This window comes from Halichoerus grypus, chromosome 4 (assembly GCF_964656455.1).
Source record: "Halichoerus grypus chromosome 4, mHalGry1.hap1.1, whole genome shotgun sequence".
NCBI lineage: Eukaryota > Metazoa > Chordata > Mammalia > Carnivora > Phocidae > Halichoerus > Halichoerus grypus.
This window is the reverse complement of record NC_135715.1, coordinates 70637555-70661964: the sequence shown is the minus strand read 5'-3', so window position 1 is coordinate 70661964 and position 24410 is coordinate 70637555. Positions and strand designations below refer to the sequence as shown.

The 24410-nt window shown below is 43.3% G+C and overlaps 1 protein-coding gene across 1 annotated transcript in view; it reads right to left on the bottom strand.

Moving 5' to 3' along the window:
- The window catches only part of KATNAL1 (katanin catalytic subunit A1 like 1), a 198102-nt gene that overhangs the window by 121035 nt on the left and 52657 nt on the right, over window positions 1-24410 (bottom strand). The window contains exon 3 of the mRNA XM_078070506.1: window positions 2863-3141. The gene's annotated coding sequence lies outside the window, so the exon portion shown is untranslated. The remainder of the gene's footprint in view (window positions 1-2862; window positions 3142-24410) is intronic.

The window sequence follows — 24410 nt, the reverse complement described above, 5'->3', positions numbered from 1 at the left end:
CTGTCAGCATCACCCCAGCAATGGCCTAATAGCCTGGTGCCAGTAATTGCTGTCCCAGCTTCTAGTGGCACTTCCAGAACCACACTCATGGCACCTCTCCTCCCTCCACCCCAGACTTACCCGCATGGTCAGGTGTGCCTTTCTTTAGAGGTCTGGGTCCCATGTCTATGGTGCTGCTGCTCTAGGAGGCTGGGTTCTGAGAACACCATCCTCCTCTCTGCTCTCTGACCTCTGACCCCAGAGGCTATCACTGCTTTGCAGTCATGACTGACATGTTACTCCAGCATTCTTTTTCAATTTTTACAACCCTCCAACATCTACTTAATTCCCTCTGTTCAATTCTCTCTGTTGAAATACTTCCTCTGCTTTCTTTTTTTTTTTTTCCAGATTTTATTTATTTATTTGCCAGAGAGAGAGAGCACAAGAAGGGGGAGCGGCAGGCAGAGGGAGAAGCAGGCTCCCCACTGAGCGGGGAGCCCGATGTGGGACTCAATCCCAGGACCCTGGGATCATGACCAGAGCCAAGGGCAGCCGCTTAACCGACTGAGCCACCCAGGCCTCCCTACTTCCTGTGGTTTCTTTTCTCCTGACCCTAACAAATATGGATTGGGAAGTAAAATATATTTCCTGCTGTGAATGTTTGTCCAAAAGTTTTAAGAAACACTACCTTAGAGGAATGGGAGAGTTCTTCAATAGACAGATGCCCTAAGTGCCAAGGGGCCAGCCCTACCTTGTCCCTGTCCAGGGGGCTCTGCATCTCAGGTATGCGAGGAGCAGAGATGCAGGTTTGTCACGGCAGCTGTCACTGTTGGAGCCCAGGCCTAGCTAGTGTGGCCTGTTAGAACCACAGCTGATGAGCCGACAGCTGTCTACCACAGGTCGGCTGGAGCCCCAAGCTTCATCTGGAATCTGACCTCTCTCGGATATGTAGAAACTCAGCCTTTTAACTTGCTGCCCTTCCACCCTTTTAAGTGAGTGGGGGGAAACAAAAGTTAATGATGAAAAAAAGCTAGAGACCTGATAAAGTGGGACTTGGCGAGTCGAAGAAAAGGATGAAAAAGACAGATTTTCAGCGAGCATTTTGTCTATCTGATGCTGCCTTTTCTCACAGGTGATATAAGGAGGTGATAGGCAAGAGAAGGAAAGGAAGAACCTTATCCCTATGATCCAGCCCAAATGAGTCTTTTGCTCTATTTTATTCATGAACTTATATACTTCTGCTTCAGTGCTCCCATTAGAAGGGAGACACTCTTTAAAGACCAGAGCTATTAGGCTGGCCTCATTTAATCACACATTCTTAATTCTTAACTGCTCTACATTTTGGGAATTCAAAATATTTCTTATGTATGCCAAAATAAACACAGAACCTCTTGGCAGTCGCCTGTGGGGATTCTCCTTGCTTAGGATTTTGTGTTTCTTTATGCTAATTTAGAAATATGAACAGAAAACCCAGGACTCAAGGCTGTTAAGTGGATTTGTAACACTCTGGAGTGTTGTGGGTACGTAACTCAATGAATGAACGTATAGCCCTCTGTGATCGCTGGAGTAATAGTATTTTCATTGAGCACTGCAGTCAGTCATCGCGGATACTCTGCAAGCTGCTAATACATTAGCAACACGTCTTTCACCTAACTGTTTCAGGACCTTACATTTAGTAGAGGAATACATAACCAAATGTGAATTACTCAGGCAAATGTTGGCAAGTTACTTCGTTTGTGACGCGCAGAACATTTTCTAGCGAACTGGAAAGCATGTCATGTGATTTCGCCACTGAAACACGTTACAATGTAGGTGGCATGTCACAGAGGAAAAGCAGCTTGTGATCAGGTTTTCTATTTGGAGACGGCAGTGTTGTGCCAAGCAACCCCAACCACAAAACATTTTAAGTCTGAATGAAAAAAGGGAGCGGTACAGCTGGGATCCCATTTCCCCTTCCAAGAAGATACGAGCCACCTAGAGAGCTATATTCCTGGTCCTGGAATCCTTCTCTTGCCTTTTTTTTTTTTCCTGTGTCCTGTTTTAGTTCAGCCTGTCGGGAATTGAAAGTGATGGGTTTGGGAGGTAATTCTATTTCCTCTCTCCCCTCTTGTTTTTCTGCTACACTTTAGGTCTTCTTTGTGATTTATGTGCGTAAATGATGACTTACATGAATCATTCCTAAATGGTTAACTATTCAAGCAAACTGTTCATCATCCAGTTCTCTGTGATATCCTCGCCTTATGTTCACCAGGCTGCCTCACTCCTTTCTCAAATCCCACCGCAAATTACACGTTTCCAAAAAACCCTCACTGACAGCTACAATGAAGACTTCTAACAGCCCTTATTCATCCTCGCCTCTGTCCCTTTTCCCCAGCTCTCCGGTTACCTGTTCTCACTATCCCACAGTGAAATCACAATGAAATAAAGGACAGCAATCACTTAAGTTTTGTGCTCTTTCTTTCCTCTTGCTCTGTGCCTGGATTTATGCCTTTGTGACAAATAAGCGTGTTGTTGTTTTCTTAAACATTACAACATACATGAGAATTAGAGTTGTCCAGTCACACCTCAGAGATGCTGTGGGTTGGTTCCAGAACACCACAATAAAACAAATATCACAGTAAAGCAAATCAAATGAATTTTTTGGTTCCCCAGTGCATATAAAAGTTATGTGTACACTATCCTGTAATCTTTTAAGTGTGCAATAGCATTATGTCTAAAAAACAATGTACCGGGGCACCTGGCTGGCTCAGTTGGCAGAGTGTGCGACTCTCAATCTCAGGGTTGTGAGTTCGAGCCCCACGTTGTGTTGTAAAGATTACTTTAAAAAAAAGTAAAATTTTTAAAAATAAAAATAAATTTAAAAAATAAAAACAATGTACATACCTTAATACAAAGGTCCTTTATTGCTGAAAGATGAGTTTTCAGCTGGTGGAGGATCTTGCCTCACTGTTGATGGCTGCTGATTGATCAGGGTGGTGGTTGCTGAAGGTTGGGGTGGCTGTGGCAATTTCTCAAAATAAAACAATGAGGTTTACCCATGTTTATACCTGTAGAATTAGTTCATTCATTTTAACTGCTGCAACCATATCATATAGTTCATCCATTTCCCATTGACGGACATTCATTTCTTTCCAACCTTCATGTCTTGGTACATCTGGGCTGCTGTAACAAAAATACCATAGGCTGGATGGCTTATAAACAGAAATTTATTTCTGACATTTCTGGAGCCTGAACAGTTCAAGATCAAGTCACCGGCAGATTCAATGTCTGGTAAGAGCCAGCTTCCTAGTTCATTGACAGTGGTCTTCTTGCTGGGTCCTCATGTGGCAGAAGGGGAGAGGGAGCTCTCTGAGGTCTTTTATAAGGACACTAATCCCACTCATGAATGCTCCACCCTCCCAAAGATCCTAATCACCTCCCAAAGATCCCACCTCCAAATAGCATCACACAGGGCGGGGGTGGGGGGAGGAGTAGGGTTCAAGCACACGAATTTGGAGAGGACACAAGCATTCAGTCTGCAGCATTTTACCCTTGGCCCCCCAGAATCCATATCCTTCTCACATGTCATCAACTCTAATGTCCAAAATCTCATCTAAATATCATCTAAATCAGTTATGGGTGAGACTCAATATTCATCCTGAGGCAAATTCCTCTCCAGCTGTGAGCCCATGAAACCAAAAATGCCATGTGCTTCCAAAACAAAAATGGTGGGACAGGCACAGGACTAACTTTCCCACTCCAAAAGGGAGAAACAGGAAGGAAGAAAGGAATGAGGTCCAGAGTTAAGTCCAAAACCCAAGGAGGCAAATTCTATTAGACCTTAAGACTGGAGAATAATTATTCCTCTTTGACTTGATGCTCTGCCCTCCAGGTACACTGGGGTAGGGATCCCACCTTCCAGACACACTGGGCTGGTGGTCCTGCTCTCCCAGCTTTGTTGGGCAGAAATTGGGCCCCAAGGCTCCCAACAGCCCTGCCCCCATGGCTTTGAGTGGTTTCACCTGCCATGGCTCCTGTGGGCACCAGTCTTATGGCCCCAAGGTCCCATCCTTTGAAATTTAAGTGAAGGCAGCCATGTCCCCAGGGATTGTACACTCGGTAGGCAGTGAGATACCACCAGAGTTTGCTACCTGCACTCTCTCAGGGGTAACCACTGCAACCCACATTGCACCTGGGCCCACTGGCTCCTCACATGGGGCAGCCTAGGAGCATGGTGGGGTGTGTGGTTGTGGTTGCGTGGTGCGAGGGGAGGCAGTACCCAGCAGCTCACACTGAGCTCCTGCAAGTGCCAGCAACCCCTCTTTTGAAACTGCTCTTCCCTGCCCTCCTGCTCTGGGTCTATGTGGGAATGGTAGGCCTGATGATCTTTGAGTCACTCTGAGAGGAATCCTCGGTCATTCCTCCATTGTCTTGGAGAATAGCACCTGGCTTCTGCTAACGGGGCTGATCCATACTCATCTCCTCATCAAATGGTCACTTAGCCACACCCTTAGTGTTCTCTCCCAAACAGCCTTTCTCCTTCCTTTCAACAGGGACAGACTGAGAGTTTTCCAAATATTTAAGGTCTGGTTCCTTTTTGATCAACATTTCCATCTTTAAGTCATTTCTCTCTTCTTAAATTTTACCGTAAGGAGTCAGGAAGAACCAGGCTGCTCCTGCAACACTTTGCTTAGAAAGTGCTTCAGCTAAATATCCAATTTCATTGCTAGTGTGAAAGGATTTCAATCTCAAATGGAACCAGAGGCTATGAAATAGAGAATCTCAAGAATGCGCCCTTGGCAGCCCCTGGGTGGCTTAGTCGGTTAAGCATCTATCTGCCTTCGGCTCAGGTCGTGGTCCCAGGATCCTGGAATCAAGCCCCACCTCCCTCCTCAGGCACCCTGCTTCAGTGGGGAGTCAGCTTCTCCCTCTGCCCCTCCCCCTGCTCATTCTCTCTCTCTCAAATAAATAAATAAAACCTTTAAAAAAAAAAAGCGCCCTCAGGAGAATAGAACTTAAGAACCAAGAGACTGATTTCCATTAAATGCCTGATTTACCCAAGACCAAGACTTATTGCCTGACCAATGAACATCCAAAAAAAAAAAAGAATCTCTCCCCATCCTTAAGCCAATGAATTCGCTGCTTGGAATCTGGCTCAAACTCCCCCTCATTGCATTCCTTGCCCATAAATATTCGACCCAGACATTGAATGGACCGGCCTGTAGCTTGCATTTCCCAAGTTGTATTCCTCTGCTATTCCCGAATAAACTCAATTTTAGGTAATTTGAGCTTGCCTCAGTTTACCACTTTATGTAGGTTGACACTTGCTAGTTCTAACTTCCACAAAACACTAGAACATTAACATAATTCAGTTGTTTGCCACTTTATAAAGGATGGCCATTCCTCCATTCTCCAATAAAATCTTCCTCATTTCCATTGAAGACCTCATCAGAATGGCCTTTACCATCCCTGTTCCACCACCATTCTGTTCAGGATTAGTTAAGAAGATTGAGGCTTTCCCTACAGCCCTCCTCTTTTTGAGCTCTCACCAGAATCACCCTTAATGGTCTGTTCACAGCAATGTCAGCCTTTTCTAGCATGCACCTCAAAACTTTTCCAACCTCTACCCATTACCCAGTTCCAGAGCCACTCCACATTTTTTTTTTTTTTTATTTGACAGAGAAAGAGAGAGAGAGCGCACACAAGCAGGGAGAGCGGCAGGCAGAGTGAGAGGGAGAAGTAGGCTCCTCACTGAGCAAGGAGCCTGGGATCACGACCTGAATCAAAAGCAGATGCTTAACTCACTGAGCCACCCAGGCACCCCGCCACTCCACATTTTTTTAAAGACTTTTTTTTTATTTGAGAGAGAGAATGAGACAGAGGGAGAGGGAGCGAGAATCTGAAGCAAACTCCAAGCTGAGTGCAGAGCCCAAAGCGGGGCTCAATCTCACCACCCTGAGATCATGACCTGAGCCGAAACTAAAAGTCAGACGCTCAACCAGCTGAGCCACCCAGGGGCCCTGCCATTCCACATTTTTAAGTATTTGTTACAGCAGCACCACCCTCCTGGTACTTCACTAATCTAAAGGTTGTACAGTGAATATTCTTGGATGTTACTTTGTACATATGTATAAAAGGTTTAGTAGGATTTATGCCAAGAAGGAGAATCATGGATAGCAAAGCATGTTCGTCTTCAATTTTCCTAGATTTTACCAATTACTTCCTAAACTGGTTGTATCTATTTACATTCAAAACAGCAGAACAAGATGGGGCGCCTGGGTGGCTCAGTCGTTAAGCGTCTGCCTTCAGCTCAGGTCATGATCTCAGGGTCCTGGGATCGAGCCCCACATCGGGCTCCCTGCTCCGCAGGAGGCCTGCTTCTCCCTCTCCCACTCCCCCTGCTTGTGTTCCCTCTCTCGCTGTGTCTCTCTCTGTCAAATAAATAAATAAAATCTTTAAAAAAAAAAAAAAACAGCAGAACAAGAGAATTTCTACTTCACCATATCTTGGAATTATCCAACATTTTAGTTTTTGCTGGTCTGACAAGTATGAAAGTATCAAGGTGTATTTGAGTTTAAGATGGGTGTCACTGTATGCGTATTGTCAAGTCAAGAAAATGAGGCAGAAGCCAAGGAAGCAGAGGAAGTCAATATGAATTAGGTAGTATATTAGTTACCTATTATAACAAATTACCACAATCTTATAGGCTCAAGACAACACACTTTTCTTATCTCAGTTTCTGTGGGTTAGGAATCCAGGCACAGTTCAGCTGGGTTCTCTACTTCAGGGTGTCTCTTGAAGCTGCAATCAAGGTGTTGGCTAGGGCTGGGGTCTCATCTGAGAGCTTGACTGGGAAGGACCCACTTCCAAGCTCACATGGTCATTGGCAGGATTCAGCTCTTCTCAAGCAGTTGGACTGAGGGCCTTTGTTCCTTGCTGGCTGTCAGCCAAAGGTTGCCTTCAGTTCTCTGCTATTGGAACCTCTTCACAAGACAGCTCATAATATGCCAACTCGCTTCATCAAAACCGGCAAAGGTGAGACTTTGATAGCAAGACTTGATAGTCAGAATCTTCAGTAATCTATTCATGGATAGTATCTAGTAATCTATTCATCTTGCATATTCTACTGGTTAGAAGCAAGTCACAGATCCCACCCATACTCAAAGGAGAAGGATTACCCAGAAGTGTGACTATTAGGAGGTAAGGATTATTATGGGCCCTCTTAAAGTCCATCTGGCATAGGCTGGCATAAGAGTTGAGACTAGGGTCGCCTGGGTGGCTCAGTCATTAAGCGTCTGCCTTCGGCTCAGGTCATGATCCCAGGGTCCTGGGATCGAGCCCCGCATCGGGCTCCCTGCTCAGCAGGAAGCCTGCTTCTCCCTCTCCCACTCCCCCTGCTTGTGTTCCCTCTCTTGCTGTGTCTCTCTCTGTCAAAAATAAATAAAATCTTAAAAAAAAAAAAAAGATAAGAGTTGAGACTATTGGTTAGTCTATCATTACAAACCCAAATAATAGTGGGCTCAATTAGACTAGAGATTTATTTCTCTCTCATTTGGAAGTCTGGATAGGTAGTGCAGGGCTGGTACAGCAGTTCATATTCACCAGGGACCCATGCTCCTTCTATCTCATCGATCTGCTATTCACAACATGTGGATCCTACCTCATCCTACAAGACAGGTGCTCCAGCACTTGCCACCACGTTGCACTCCAGCCACTGAACTCCATTCTACATACTGCAGTCAGCATAATTGTGCTAAGATGAAAATCTACTCATGTGTCACTCCTCTGAGTAAATACCAATGGCACTTCCAGCCTACAGCAGAATTTCTCAAACTTTTTTTTTTTTTATCATAAAACCCTGTACTCAGTACAGGCATACATATATATGTACATACCACTCATACACACACACGCACTCATAGATCTCACACACATGAAAGTTTCTGAAACAAAACTCACTCTTACTACTACTCTAATATTCCTTTTTGTTTTAAATTGAATTCATGAACTACTAATGAATGTGGGAAAACACTGGCCTACAGGCTATAGTTCAGAGTATATGGTGACCTGGTTGTTCTTGTTTTTTCTTCCTCTCTTCACTCCAACCTCTTCATGCTCCCAGACCTTGGTGCCTATATACCTCCTCCTTCTGCCTGTAACCACCCCCCCCCCACAACTGTCCTTCTCACCTTACCAGCTCCTCCTTGCTTTGCAAGAATCCGCTCAAACTTTCCCTCTGGAACCCATTCCCTGGCCCCAGTCCCTTTCCTTGAGCCCCATAGAATTCTGTGTCTCCCCCATCATAGCACTCCTGCTGATTCCAGTCATCTGCTCACATCTCTGCTTCTCTCCTAAATCAGTCCCCCTGAGAATGGGGACTCTGACTAAGGTTGTGTATCCTCAGCCCTTGCAGAGTGCCTGACGTAAAGTCAAGACCTAATAAATGTTTCTTATATGAATAAATAAATGAATGAATGTCATAGGAAAAGAAGTTCCTGACAATATTTACTGAAAATCTATTGTATGTAGAGCGTTGTGCTAGAGAGAATCATGAAAAAAAAGCAGAAGTTGACAGTGATAAATTCTTAAAAAGGTATAAATGACCTATTTTCATAAATAAGGAGTGTCTTTATAACTACAACTAAGTACCATCAGGTGTCTCACTGACAGTGGACGGAATGATGTTAAATGGGATTGAAAAAACTCATTTCTCACATCCCTTCTCTTAACTGATTCCTTATTTCATCTCTGATGGGAGAAACCTCAGACATCCCTCAGATGTCTCTCTCCTAGCCTGGGTCTACTCTCCAAAGTGAGGCCCAGTGTAGAGCAAATGGACAGAGGTGTTCAAGTGATTTTTGATCAAGTACCCCACATGACTCATTCAGGGCCTTCCAAAACAGGCCCAGGGAGCCAAAATGAGGTAATATGACATGTTACAGACTTCAAGGGTTAAGAACACACGCAGCAGCTGCTGCAGATGCCAGCATGAGCCGGAAAAGTCAGGAGTTCAGCAGGAAGGGAAGTGTGAATTCAAAATGGATTCAGTGGCTCACTCTCAGACACTTCTTTGATCCTGGGAAACCCAGTCTTCTCAGGTCAATGCTGCGGTCCTGGCTGGTAAATTCAAGAGTAAACCAGGCCAGAAATATACGCAGACCATCTTGGAAAGAATAAAATATTAACAAGGCAACAACTTACACTTTGGTGTTAATTTAAAATCCCAACTGCTAGAGAACAGCATTAGAAATAACCTGACCTCTCTCAAACTATTGCTTTCTCCCTCTAGTTCATAATAATAGCAACAGCTTATCTTGATACTGAGTTTTATCGTCTATAAGAAGCCTTATGTCATCTGATCCCAGAGCAGCCCTGTAAGATAAGTACGAGTATTATCCCCATTTTATGGATGAGGATCCTGAAAAGTTAAGTGACTGCTTGGGTGTCACACAGTAACTAGAATTGTATGGGATTCTAATTTATAATACTACTGATTTATTGCAAGGGAACAGCAATCAGAAACCTGGATTCTAACCCAAGGCTGCTAACGACACAGCTGTGTCCTCTTGGGCCTGTCATTCAGCCCTTCTGAGCTACATTTTCTCACCTATAAAATATGCGCATAGTAATACCTTCCCTATCTGCTTCACAGGGTGCTCATGGGGACAGAACCCTGGGGTGTGTGTGAAAGTGCTTTGTAACCGGGATGGTAATACACAGATGTCTGATCTTAGCGATCTTTTTCAGCAAAATAATGAGAATCATACTCGTTACCATCTTTTTACTTTGGCAGCGTCTTCCGCTGCAGTCATTCAATAATTCTGCAGCATATTATTGCCTTTGTGACACCCGGTTGCTGCCATCTCTACAGCAGGCCGGGGTGGGAGGTGAGCATCACCTGGATAAAGTACTTTAAATACACAGGTGCCTAGACCCCACTGTGACCAATTAAAATTTTAGTGGGGGTGGGGGGAGATGGGGAAGGGCCCGGGCATCCGTAGTTTTTGACCTTCCCCAAGTGGTTCTAACGTGCAGCTAAGATTGGGAACCACCACTGTAGAGACTACAGGTTTGTTCCAGAACTGGCAGGTGCATAAGCACGGTATGTCTGAGATCGCTTGGGAAAGAGGTCCAGGCGTTGGACCTTGAACCACAAAGATCCTAAAGTCCTTCCATCACATCCGTGGCCGACCTCCACACGGGCAGTATGTGTATGATGGAAAAGATGGTGAGCATGGAGGAGAAGCCGGAGCAGCACAGAGCCCTATTTCTCGTCGCTGTTTCTCTGCTAAGATCTGCTTCTCCGAAACTCCGCAGTAAGTTCCTACGTCATTGGGATTACAAAATTGAATACCTTTATAAAACAAAACAAAACAAAAAACTCAGAAGCACGAAATCTACAAGTGGCCAATCCTATAATTTTTCCCACTGATGATCAGGAAAGAATCTTCCATTTAATTCCAGTGGTGCCCTTGCAAATAGTGCTCCATTCGTTTCATTTTAGGGTTAACCAAATAAGCATAAATTACCTTCCCCAGTGTGATATATTTCATGTCTATTAAAAGTACTTGGTTTCCAGTAAAAACATAGGTTTAGCTATTGGCTCAAATTTCTTAAAGAAGTCATTATTGGAAGAAAATATCCAGCAAAAATCCAGGGTGTAACTATAATTAGACCTTTGACTTTGCATCTTCATAGGAAACAAAGTAACACTTCCTCCACTATTCACCTCTGAACTCCTTCTCATACCAGAAATGAGGAAACAAAATAAATAAAAGGATTTGATTTTTTGGGATCCCTCTTTAGATCTGGGCACCAGTAGAAAGGGACATTCCCTTACACTGGTCCCATTAGAAATTATCTCGGGATGAATTACATTGTCTCATTTGATCAGCCCGCTCCCAAGACTGGAAACAATTTGGTGGGAGTAAACTCTTGTTACAAGACCTGGAGATTTAAATAATGAAGAGGTTTATCTTTCATCTGAGAAGAGTTTATAGTCCACAGCATAGCCTGGAGACAAATACCCAGCCTCTGGGACCCCACAAAGGCAGTAATTAGGCGGCATTTTATTGTGATGCAATGGGTGTGCAAAAGATGGAGCTGGGCTAGTCTCAGGGGCTTCTGAACCAAATTGGCTTCCTGGAGAGCCAACAGAAGAAAGCTGGCAACCTAAAAATATTTAAAGAGCTTAGGAACCCCCAGGGAGAATTTCCAACTATTGAAGTGGAAAAGACTAAGCATTTGCTAAGTCCAAAAAGGAGATTTTTAATGAAAAACTCAGCCAAATGCACAGACTTTGGGTAAGGATCTTAAAAAATAATGATTAAGGTCATACTTATCATAATCAAACTGGAGACTTTCTATTTTCCTTATAATAACATAAGAAACAGCATCTAAAAATAGGCTCTGCAGATAATGAACTCTGTCTCTCCCGAGTTCGTTAGACCACAACACCTTCCTTATACAGAAGATAGGTTCCATCTCACCATCTGTCAAGCATAAAGCTTGACATGGTCTTCAAGATCTTTTTCTCTGGCCTTTATTACAATTCTGCTACTTATTCCTCAACACGGCCTACATCTCACATGCTCCTTATATGAATGATACGTAGTGTGTGCTGTGGGTAAGTTCTTGGGCATCAGACCCAGCTGCCTGACCCAAGCTGTCTGACCTTGGCTCTGACTTCACCTCCTTGTGTCTTGCTTTCCTCGGCCGGATCATGGGGATAACCCTAGTACCAGCCAGACCCACGGTGCCTGACACACAGTAAGAACCCCCAAAATATTCGCTGTTATTATCACTGCCCATGGCATTTCCCTTAGTGCCTAGAAAAATATTTAGCATATTTTAAAAATAAAAAAGACATATGGTCTAAAAAAGGATTGTTTTTCAGATTGGTGGGTTTATTTATGTGAAAAGTATCAACAAGCCATCAAGTTACACACTTAGGGTATTATTTTTTATTATATTGCAATCCTACACCCAGGACGCTTTCTACCATGTGGTCTCTGACCTCAACTAGTTTATTATTATTATTTTGTTATTAAAAGTTGTTTTTTTAAATTTTTATTTATTTGTCAGAGAGAGAGAGCACAAGCAGGGGGAGTGGCAGACAGAGGGAGAAGCAGGCTCCCCACTGAGCAAGGAGCCTGATACGGGGCTCAATCCCACAACCCTGGGATCATGACCTGAGCTGAAGGCAGATGCTTAACCGACTGAGCCACCCAGGCAACCCTGAGCTCAACTAGTTTATACTGCATTTGAGAGAATATACGCTCACGAAGCACTAATTACAAATCCAAAGCTTCACGATTATGTATAAAGTAAGTAGCTCGGACCACAAAAGCTACAGAACCTGAGGAAATCAGGTCTTCGCTGTGTCCGTAAAGTTGATAGAGAACTGCACATAGACCATGAAATGAAGGTAAGGAAAATGAAGGAATGTTCCAGCAGGAAGGGGAGCTGGGAAGGTACTGGCAGGTAAACAGAACCCTTCATCGGGAACAGGTGATTTGTGTTTGAAATTAGATGAGCCAGATGACCAAAGCTCCTCCAGCAGGTCCAGGCGACATGGTTGAGGGCTTCTAATGCCAGGCTGACACGTTTCACTTCGCCCTGAGAGTCCCTGAGGTTTGGTTGGTTGGTGAGTGCCACCAACACAGATACAAGAAAGAGAGCTTCATGTGGGGAGAGACCAGAAGAAAGGAGAAAAGTTGGATGGCTTTTAGTAATAATCTAGGTATGCGGTGATGAGGTCCTGGACCAAGGTGGGGACATTGGGAACAGGAAGTGACAGGCAGGAAAGGCATGACAAAGATTTGTCCCCCTCACTCCATTCTCATAGCCAAAATGCTCCCTAGACCAATCCTCTGTTGTCTGAGCACATCGGGCCCAATTCAGGAGCACCCGATGCATTCCTGAGGTTCCAAAGGTGTCTGGTCTCTGGTGCTTCCTCCCTCCCCCTTTCTTAGGTGCTAGAGGACAGAGTCCCCACAGGCTTCCAGGAAGCTATTCCGATGTCCTGGTGGACTGTCTCATCCTAATTCCCATTTGCTCCCTCTTGCCTTTCTATCTTGTGTCCAGTAGATTCCACGCAGTAAGATAAAATCATATTCGTTTCTCACTCCCTCCAAAGGTCATAGAGTATTCCCAATTGTGTAGGGCTTTTTCAACTATTTTTTATTTGCAGTAATAAAGATTTTTAAATTAATAAGTCATTAGTAAATTAGTACATAGTTTAAAAGGTTAGAATAGTATGCTTTTTAAATGAAGTTTACTATACCTAAATGATTCCTTGATAAAGTTGAAAAGAAAAAAAAAACAGGCTTATTGAACATATAGAACAGTGACAATTACAGTTGAAGGTCAAGTAAAAAAAGCTTAACTGACCAGTTACTTTAGTCCCACAGCATTCGCTGTTGGTTTAGAAGGGTGTGTCATTTGTTATGTGTAGGATAAATTATCTCATATTGTATTATGGGATCATTTCTTATGTAAAATTAACAAAATGTAAAACCGGAACATCCAACTTCTTATTTCTGTGAGTATCAGGACATGAAATTGCAGTCATCTGCTTTTGCTTAACGCCTCATTGGAGGAGACACCGTTGTGCCCTGGATGGTAGTTGAAAGCGATGATTAGTCTCAATAATCGGTTGAAATGCCTTTCAACTCAGCAAGTAACGTGTGGATTAGTGTTTTCCGTGTTGAATTTAATGATGGAGATAGTGACACATAGAGCAGCCCCACTCGGGGTGGTCTCCTGATGGGCAGCGTCAGCATCACCCGGAGGCTTGTGTTACAACTGACTAGAAGTACAGACGCTCAGGCCCCACCTAACACCTTCGAATCAGCGCGGGTGGGGTCCAGATCCAGCAATCATGTGTTATAGCAGGAAAGGAAAAGCTGTGTGTGTGTGTGTGTGTGTGTGTGTGTGTGTGTGTGTGTGTGTAAGCCATGGTCCACACAGCAGGTGGGAAGCAGAAACATAATGAAGAGCCACGTGTCTAAATATAAAATAAATGTAGTTGTTTCATAGGTATATTTTTATAGTTACATAAAAATATATAGAGACCTTATAGATATATGTTTTATAGTTATGTATCTCTCTACATATATAAGACATAATATTCTTCTAATTATTTTTACATTTTAGAACTTACTATTTCCAGTCAACATTCAACAACACTTACATACTTTAAGTACTATCTTCTGGCAATTTCCAGGAAGAGAAGGAAGAAGAGAAAGTGAGTGGGAAGACCTAATTATATACTTGTCCAAGCACTGAGAAACACATACCTCGCTCTCTTACTAACACTGCAATCACCGGGGGAGCGAGAGTATGCTTCAGATTAAAAATGGTTGAAACAGACTTTACCGTAAATTGGCATTCTTATCTGCATCTTAAAAAGCACACATCTTCCTGAAACGCTTTGCTCCTGGAATCTCATCACGGCACATGCTCTCACCTCCCACCCAGTGCAGGAGTCCTGCAGTCTCCACTTTGGTATCCATGGTTGTCAGGCATGCTAGCTTACGTGCAGCCCATTTTCCACCAAACCCGCGGCCACCTCTCCCCGCGTGTGCTCTGTTAATGAGGGCTCTCCTGCCCCACGGGTGCCTTGCTCTGTCACAGTTCAGTGCCTTCGCTTGTGCCTTTCTTCTACCCGAAATTCCCACCTGCCACTTGTCTACCGGGCAAACCCTCCCCCCATTGAGTCTCAGCGCAAATGTTTTGCGCTCTGGAAGCTCTTTCAGAAACCCCCAGGCAGATTAGGGGCTTTTTGCCCTGGACTACACACACACACACACACTCACACGCACATGCACACGCACACGCACACGCACACATACACCCCTTTGTACACAAATCCATTATAGCCATTATATTTTCTCTCGTTGCATATGTTTATACTCAAATTCAACTCTCCATTGGACTACATCCGGTAAGGACAGGAATGATGTCTTACCTTTGCATTCTCGGCAGCTGGCTTATGGCCCCGTAACAAAGTATTATTTAATGAATACATCGCATGAATAATCAAATGAATGAATGAGTGCGTGAATGAATTATATCTAAACAAGTTTCTACAGAAGCATAGAAATGGCAGCTATAACCAGTGACTAGCCACACTGAAGAGACTACATCCAAGCTGGGCATTGAAGGACAAATCTGATTTTACTAGGAAGGAAAAGAAGAGAAAAATTATGAACAGAAGAACGGCAGGAACAGGGTGCCTGGGTGGCTCAGTTGGTTAAGCGACTGCCTTCGGCTCAGGTCATGATCCTGGAGTCCCTGGATCGAGTCCCGCATCAGGCTCCCTGCTCAGTGGGGAGTCTGCTTCTCCCTCTGACCCTCCCCCCTCTCATGTGCTCTCTCTCTCTCTCATTCTCTCTCTCAAATAAATAAATAAAATCTTAAAAAAAAATAAAAAATAAAAAAATAAAAAAAGAATGGCAGGAACAAAGTCATAGGGGTGGGAAAATATAATGGCCTTCGCAGAGAGCAACTAATACCAGCGGTCCAGTAGCAGACAAACATTAAAGAGGAAGAAGCCGGGGCCGACGCTGGGACCAGGATAATGTGCTGAGGAGTTAGGTTAGGCCTTATTCGGGGACATAATGAAGAACCGTGAAGGAACTCTGAATAGGGGAGACATGGGACCAGATATGTGACTTGACTGGAGCTTGGTTGGGAGGAAATTGCTGTAGTCCAGGCAATTACAGTAATAGCCTGGTAAAGCAAGGCAACAGTGGGACAAAGAAAACAAAGGAAATTTGAGAAGCATTTTGGAAATAGGATCAAGAGGACTTGGCAACCAGTTGAATGTGGGAAGTGAGGAACCCATGCAGCTGAAGACTGACCTAAACTTTCTGACCTGGTGACTGAGGGGAGGCTCAGACATGGCCACCCAAGTGCTAGCTTGTCCTCACAAGCTCTGAGAGAGTGAGGATCTTGGTGGATGCCTTACACTACATTTCCTATACACTCAGAGGTATTTAGTGAACATTCATTGAGAGAATGTTTCTTAGACTCACCACCTATATAAAAAAGGGAAATATTACAATACTTATAATGTCTTTTTCAGAGACTCTGAGTTTTTCTTAGATTCTCAGCGTGTTTTTCAACCACAGATAGATTCACAAATGCCTCAACTTGTGCACCCACCAAGCTGACCCCTGTCACTCCATAAGCAGAAATCTCCTTTACAACTGTGTGTGTTGGGGGGCAAGAGGCAAGTGGTTGGTATTTTTACTTTTTTGGAGGGAGTGCTATGACAGTTTCAGTTCCTTGAAAATAAATCCAAAACAATAAAACCGAACGAATGTTTTTCTCCAGTAGAAGAAAAGAAAGCAAACCTACTACAGGTATATTGAAATCCTCAAATAGACCCATAACGCATAGCTGACATGCTTGGGATAATGGCTTAGTTAGACCAGGGCCACAAATCTTTACATTTCTTCATTCACCTGGCAGGACTAATGAGATTTTATGGCGGGCAAGCTGTGACATTGGCAAGAACAACTGTATCTTTATTAGTTAAGACTTTTCTGCACTGCAGCTCTTTTTTTCCCCACCAAAGACTGCCCCAGCCTAGATCACAACACACGCAACATGTAAGAACCTCATTTCTTCATATACACACACCACTGTCCCGTTCTGTAGTTTGCCTCCAATCACTCTTTCCTAAAGTCATATTACTCCATAAAAGGACTGGTGGAAGAAATGGATAAAAGGAAAAGAGAAGAAAAGAAAATTTCAAAGGGACCTGCAAAGAGATTTAGGGCTGACGGCAACACATCTAGAATATTCGATGTGCCCAAAGGCCTTTAGGAATAGAGCTGCAGACCAACTGTTACCCACACTACCATAATTGCTGAACAGGGAAGAGGACTGTGCTCCCATCAGCAGTGGCTAGGAATAAGAGCACGGTGACCTCCACTTGAGTCTAGGACAAGGATTTGGCCCCTTTTGTATTGCCTATAATAGCCGGCCACCTTTTTTCAGCACTTAATTAGCACCATATACACACAGACATACAAATTCACATATTTGGCAATTGCCATCATAAATGCCGGTAATGACATATCCATTCTACCTTTGTAACTAGGGAAGTGTCCCCAGTCCTGAGCCCAAAGGATATTGGGGAAATGGCTCAGCCAAAGTCAATGTGCAGGTTCTATTTCAGGGTGAGATGGAATCACACTCCACCCTGTTTCTCCCATTGAATACAGCTATAAGAGCTGGGGGCAATGCACAGAGCTGCTATTTGAGAACTTTTTAAAAAGTAAAAAGTTGCAGGTCAGTTGAGGAAGAAAAAAAGAATTCAAAGAACCTTTAAATTGCCTGTGGGTTTACCCGTCTTTCCTTTTGGTGATCCCTGGACAGGACTCAAAGCAGCCTGAAACCCAGAAGTGAGCACCAGGGTGAACAGAGCTCTAGCAGAACCTGCTAGTTCAGGCTCAAGATGTGAGCAAGAGGTCTTCCAGCGGTGACAGCAGCAGCATGGAAGTTCCACAGCATAGAAAACGCCAAGGAAGGGGACTCTTCCTCTCCAGTTAAAGGAGGGATGGCCCCAAGACCATGTTTTTTTCTTCTCTGTGTGCACTTACCACTTGGCCCAGGCCATGGACAGAGTCACAGAAATTGCACAGAAGAGCAGGGTAAATAAAACCCTAGCCTTCTGGATGGATGAACAAAAAGGAGAACACCCAGGAAAAATTGGAAAATACCAGAGAGATCAGGGAGAGAAAGGAGGTTGGGAAAACAAACCCATGAAGTTCTTTGCTAATTTGGGGTCTCACCCCAAGCTATGCTTGCTTAAATTTGACCACAAACAACATACAAAAGAGTTTGAGAACTGAGTTAACAGATACATCACCATCTGGACCCCAGACCAACCATGAGATGGTGAGCATTCAGGAGAAATCTAAATAGCACTGCAAAGACTTTGCAAATGGAACCGACATTGGAACCACAGCCCACAGAAATCTGGACAGAACTTGCAGCCTAAGCACAATTCTGCCAATTGTCTGCTTAAAAAAAAAAATCAACATTCTCTACGGATTTAAACAAGATCCAGTATCTTATAACATAATATTCAAAATGTCCATGATATGTAATATTATATTTATTTACTGTAAGACTGTATTTTTAAATTTATATCGCCATTTATGGATTCAGTTTGGAACCATTTTAAATTTAGTAATACTTATTTTAAAGCTCAGTCAGTAGAGGGTGCTACTCTTGATCTCAGGTTTGTGAGTTCGAGCCCCACAATGGGTGTAGGGATTACTTAAAAAAAATCTTCAGACAAAATTACCCTGCATGAAAGAAGCAAGACTCAAAAAGTTATGTATTATAACAATTTCCTTTATCTCATGCAGAAAGATAGAACTATGGTGATGAAGAACACATCACTAGTTGTTAGGAGTCGGGGGTGGGATGAGGGTGTGAGTAAAGTGGGGTAGCACTGGAGAATTCTGGGGTGTTAAAGATGTCTATGCTGGTTGTGATGGTGGTTACATGAATCTCTACGTATACTAAAATGCATAGAACACTCCAGACATATGTACAAAGTCAGTATTGCTGCATATTATTTTTTTTAAGTAGACAAATAGAGATGCTGGTCCCTAAGAAATTTCTAGTCTTTGAAAAACACATGAAGCTTCACCATCTCTCTTGGATGCCTGCTTGTGAGTGCAATCACTAGAGCCATGGCCGTGGTCGATATCAGGCTGTTCCTGCTGCCCTCTTCACCTGCCCCACTGCCAGTTCAAGCAAAGAATACATTACATGCTTGAGCTGAACAATGAGTAAGAAGTGAGGAGTCATTTTGTGTGATGGCCCTCTTGTTCTACAAAAACTATAAAGCCCTCCTCACAAATAAGAAAAAACCCATTGAACTCATCGGGAGCAGGGCTTAGATACCTATATGTCACCCCATCATTGGAGTACCAGCTTCTGAGTTTCCTTCCTAGCTGCTGCGCCCACCGAAGTAGAGCAAATCCCCAGCAAGTCCTGGAGACTGCACCATTCTACCACTTTGTGGACATGTAGACTGTCTCTGTTATAACGGATAGCCCTTGGGTCAAAGTGATCATTCTCCTTCGGTGTTCGGTGCTTGGTATTGCTATTTTTGCCTTTGGTGGACCCATGGAAGGAAAAAGGAATCCGCACATCAGCAGGGGAAGGAATAAGATAAAAGCAAGACCTTCAGCACCAACTCCAACGCTGCAGTTTTGCATTGTTTAAAAGTTGTGTGTATGTGGCTCTCTCCCCCTTAAGGCAGGAAGTGTGCTTTACTCAGTTTGATGTCTCCTGGGAATTACACAGTGACGGACACGTAGACACGCTCACATAAATGGAGGTTGTAAACTAGTGAATGGATACATACATGGCTGAAGAAATGACCTATGGGACTGATTGAGGCAAAAAGTCTTGCAGACACATCAGATGGCCATGCTCCACCCTGTTCAGCTGGGTCTCTTGCCACTGAAGGCAATGGGCTGTGGTGATCCAACGGCCTGGGATGGACAAGGGTGCCAACTGGGGGACCCGAGCTGACAATGGGAAGGCAGGAGAATTGGGCCACAGCAGGTGGCTCACCATCCTGCCAGATGGATTGGCATGAGCAGTCCATCCCTATGTCAAGCGGAAGGAAGGAAATAAGGAACAGGAAACAGCACAGTGAAATGCACTAAGGTCAATGTGCAAGCCAAAACATCCTCTAAAACATCTTCTATTCCCTGACGTTCCTTCAAAGAGCGGCCCATCTTCAAATATGTTTAAAGAAACACTCTCTACCCTGTCTCCTTCTTAAAGATGTACCATGTATATTTGCTTGATTAACGCCTCTGAAAAGTCCCATAGTAAAGAAATATGCTTAACTTTTTAAAAGATTTAATTGAGGTATAATTAACATATGCACAGTCCATTAAGTGTTCAGTTCAATGAGTATTGAGAGTTGAATATTCAATCTACCACCGCCCAAAGCAAGATATATAAAACATTTCCAACACCCCAGGAAAATTCCCCGTTCCTGCAAATCCCCTGTCCAGCAACAACTAGCATCTGACTTCTCATCACTATAGTCTGGTTTTGCTACATCTTAGACCTAAAAAAAACTGAATCATGTATGGATTTGCCAGTGGGGGGGGGGGGCTGCTGTCTGACTTCTTTTGCTCAGTATGAGATTTTTTAGTTTCATCGATGCTGTTGTGTATATCAGTAGTTCATTCATTTTTTTTTTAATTGCTGAGCTGTATTCCATTGTGTGTGTGTGTGTGTGTGTGTGTGTGTATACACATCTCATTTGTTTACCTGTTCTCCTTTTGATGGACATTTGCGTTGTTTCCAAGTTTTGACTACCATGAATAAGACAGGTATGAACGTTCTTGTGCAAGTCCTTTTGTAGACATATGTTTTCATTTTTCTCAGGTAAATACTTAAGAGAGGAATTGTTGGGCCAGAGGGCAGACATATTTAACTTTATAAAAACTGCCAAGTAGTTCTCTAAAGTGGTTGCACCTGTTTGACTTTTTTTTAGTCATTTGATCACAGAACACCCCCCACACACACACACACACACATATTCACCAACATCTGTAAAATGAGCAGGTAGGGTTAGATAGCTTTTCAGATTCCTCCTAGCTTTATGTGATGAGAAAATGACCATGCCATTCAGAAGTGGAGTCGTTTTGCCTTCTCTGTATGTATCTTGTAGGCAAAACCCAATGAGGTGAAACTCAGGATGGCCAGAATTGAAAAGCTTGGGAACAGAAAGAGAGGACAGCACTGAATTCGGTGAGTAGGGAAAAGGTGCTGTCAGGCAATCATCTGGACAGAGGGATGAAAAAGAGATTTTTAAGCCTGAGAGACTCTGAGATACCAAGGTTAAAAACAATTAAAGCAGACACAATGGTGCACGGAGAATTCTACACTGTTTAAGAAGTTTCTCTGGTCCAAGGACATCACTGATGGCAAGATATTAAGAAAACTCTTCAACATTACTTTAAAAAGGTGGTAGGGGAGGGGGATTGGCTAGACAATTTGGGGGTAAAAGTCAAAATAAGGTACAGTATCACTGTACTCATTCTAACTCCATTTATGAAGAATTTAAGCTTATAAGGACATATTACTGTAGGGATACGGTTCTCCGTAGATTTTTCAAATTTCTGCACATCTAGTGCAGAAAAATTGCCCTTTATTTTGGATTTTTTTTTTTTTTTGAAGGATGTTTATATAATGACCAGCCTTGATAAAAAGAGACAGTGTCTCCTTCTGGAGCGACTTGCAGGTTTGCTAACATACTTGGAAGATAGAGATAATGTCTACCTCTGAGGCAAAGGGCACATAGGCATACTGCCCTTTATAAATGATTTGGGTTTCCTAAACTCAGGATTCCTCTCTTGAAATGCAACTCACTGTATAACCCAGCACTCTTTGCATTACTCTCTGGAAAATGAAAAAGAAGTGTTGATTGTCTGTCTACTGCTATGGCTGTGAGGAATAAACTGGCCTCCTCTGACCCAGCAGACTCATGTCTTCACCAGTAGCCATGAAACCAAAGCAGGCTAACTTTTAAGTGTGACATAGGTAAAATATTGGACCCTTCGCAATTCTTGACCGTTGCATCTGAACTTCTTGAACAACAGTAGCAAAAATTCTCCCTCCACACTTTTCCAAAGGCTCATTTGTAAAAAAAAAAAAAAAAAAAAAAAAGAAGAAAGAAAAGAAAAGAAAAAAGAAAGGTGGGCCACCTGGGTGGCTCAATCAGTTAAGCATCTGACTCTTGATTTGGGCTCAGGTCATGATCTCAAGGTTGTGAGATTGAGCCCCGAGTTAGGGTTCTTAGGATTCTCTCTCTCCCTCTGCCCCTACCTGCCCTCTCTCCCTCTGAAAGAAAGAAAGAAAGAAAGAAAGAAAGAAGGAAGGAAGGAAGGAAGGAAGAAAGAAAGAAAGAAAGAAAGAAAGAAAGAAAGAAAGAAAGAAAGAAAGAAAGAAAGAAAAGGAAGGAAAGAAAAAGAAAGAAAGAAAAAGAAAGAAAGAAAGAAAGAAAAAGAAAGAAAGAAAAAGAAAGAAAGAAAGATAGGAAGGAAGGAAGGAAGAACAATTTAACTTGTAAACAAGGGGAATCAATTATAAAATCAGAAGATTTTTAAAAAGAAAAATTCAAGAAATTAAGAAGTTCCTTAATATGGTGTTAATTTATAAAGTTAGGGGTTTGAGGGAAAGTATTTTCTGATACTTTTTAGAAAGTTATTTTGCAGGGCACCTGGGTGGCTCAGCTGGTTAAGCGTCTGCCTTTGGCTCAGGTCATGATCCCTGGGTCCTGGGATGGAGTCCCACATCGGGCTCCCTGCTCAGCGGGGAGCCTGCTTCTCCCTCTTCCTCTGCCTTCCACTCCCCCTGCTTGTGCTCTCTCTCTCTCTCTGTCAAATAAATAAATAAAATCTTAAAAAAAAATGAAGTTCCTGTATTTAAAAAAAAAGTTATTTTGCTAGCACCAGTTGGGAAAAGATAATCCATTCTAGGAACCCACACGCTAAAACTTCTCAGATTCTGTATCACAGAGAATCACACTCAGCCTCAGCTGCCAGAATCACTAGCATTACCCAAGGGCAAGAGCCTCTCCCGCTTCTCTAGTGTCAAAGGGTGACTGGCTCACTGCTCCCACAGAAGCCCTGAGGAGCGCATGTTTCCTCCGTGGTTTCTGAAACTGGGTCAGAGGAGGCCAGTTTATTTCTGAAAGGTTTGCTTCAGGACAGACAAGTGTCCCTCCTCACTGCACGCAGTTGGAGAACCCTTAAATCTCCAGCCAGAAGGCAGAGGGTCAGAGGCAGGTGCCCTTGTTTCCAACTTGCCAGGTTTATACCTGTTGCTCCCCATTTGGAGAGTAAAGTCATCATCCTAGCCAAAGAATTCAGGAAGACTCTTCACCTCTTTAATTCCAACCCTCACAGCTCACATGTCACCTCCTCCTACATTCCACTCACTTCTTCACTGAACTCATCTTTGGAAATGATCGGAGTCATAGGAGTGCTCCCCACACCCACTAGTATTGTGACGTGAATTCCCTCCACCTCCCAAATCATGACTTTCCCTTATAGCTTTCTCTGAAGGGCCAGCATTTCACCCACTGTGGGGAACAGTCCCCTTCTCTACTGTGAACTCAGTGACCCTCTTCTTCATCAGCATTCACTCTCATCTTCCACCGTTGGACCAGATGATTTCCTGAGATTCCTTCCACATTTAATATATCATTCGATGTTACCCATTCATTTATTCCCTCCGCTTAAAATAGACACATACCACCCAAAATTGACATTGACTCTTCATGTCCTTCCCCTTCTAATACAACCTCCAGTACAAGTCAATTTGCTCCTAGATAATTTCCAAGATATACTTTATCTCTGTACGCCACAGAAGCAGAGCTCTTAATAAGGTCCCTGGAGACCCACTCATTTCACATTTGATGAGTATTTCCCCTCCCTCTTCCTCATTGCCCTTTATCTGAGGGTGTGTGTGTGTGTGTGTGTCCGTGCGTGCGCACACACATGCACCCGCATGTAATCTGTTGGTCCTTGACCTTGTTATGCCTAGGAAACTATTAAAATGCAGTATGTTTAGTATACTGTGTAGAATATGTGTTCTATTCTACACAGTATAGTCTACATAGTGTATTAGTCTGCTCGGGCTACCATATCAAAAAAACACAAACTGGAAGACTTATACAATAGAAATTTATTTTCCTCAGTTCTGGAGGCCAAGACATTGAAGATCAAGGTGCCAGCAGGGTTGGGGTCTGTTGGGAGTTAGGGATCCACCTTTGTGACCTCTTTTAACCTTAATTACCTCCAAGGCCCCATTTCCACATATAGTCACGTTTGGGTTTAGGACTTTAAAATATGAATTTGGAGAGACACAGTTTGGTCCATAACAATAGGATGCAAAGCATACATGAAATAATTACGGAGTGGCAAGGCAAAAAATAAAGGTCACAGCTAAAGGCAGAACGCTAGCTATCGTCTGCAGAAACAAGGAACAGATAGCAAGTACACAGAAGTTACTTACCTATTTATTTACTTACTTACTTAGAGAGCGAGTTGAGGGGGAGGGGCAGAGGGAGGGGAAGATAGAGAATCCCAAGCTGACTCCCACTGAGGGCAGAGTCGAAGGCAAGGCTCGATCCCACGACCCCAACATCATAACCTGAGGCAAAATCAAGAGTCGGACATCCAACCGACTGAGCCACCCAGGCACCTCTGTTTTATTTATATTTTAAATAAGCTCTTCTGATATCTTGTTTACTCACCCTCAGTGGCCATCATTAAATACAGTGATTTTTTTAAGATTATTTATTTATTTATTTATTTATTTGAGAGACAGGGTGAGAGAGAGAGAGAACACCAGCAGGGGCCAGCGGCAGAGGGAGAAGCAGGCTCCCC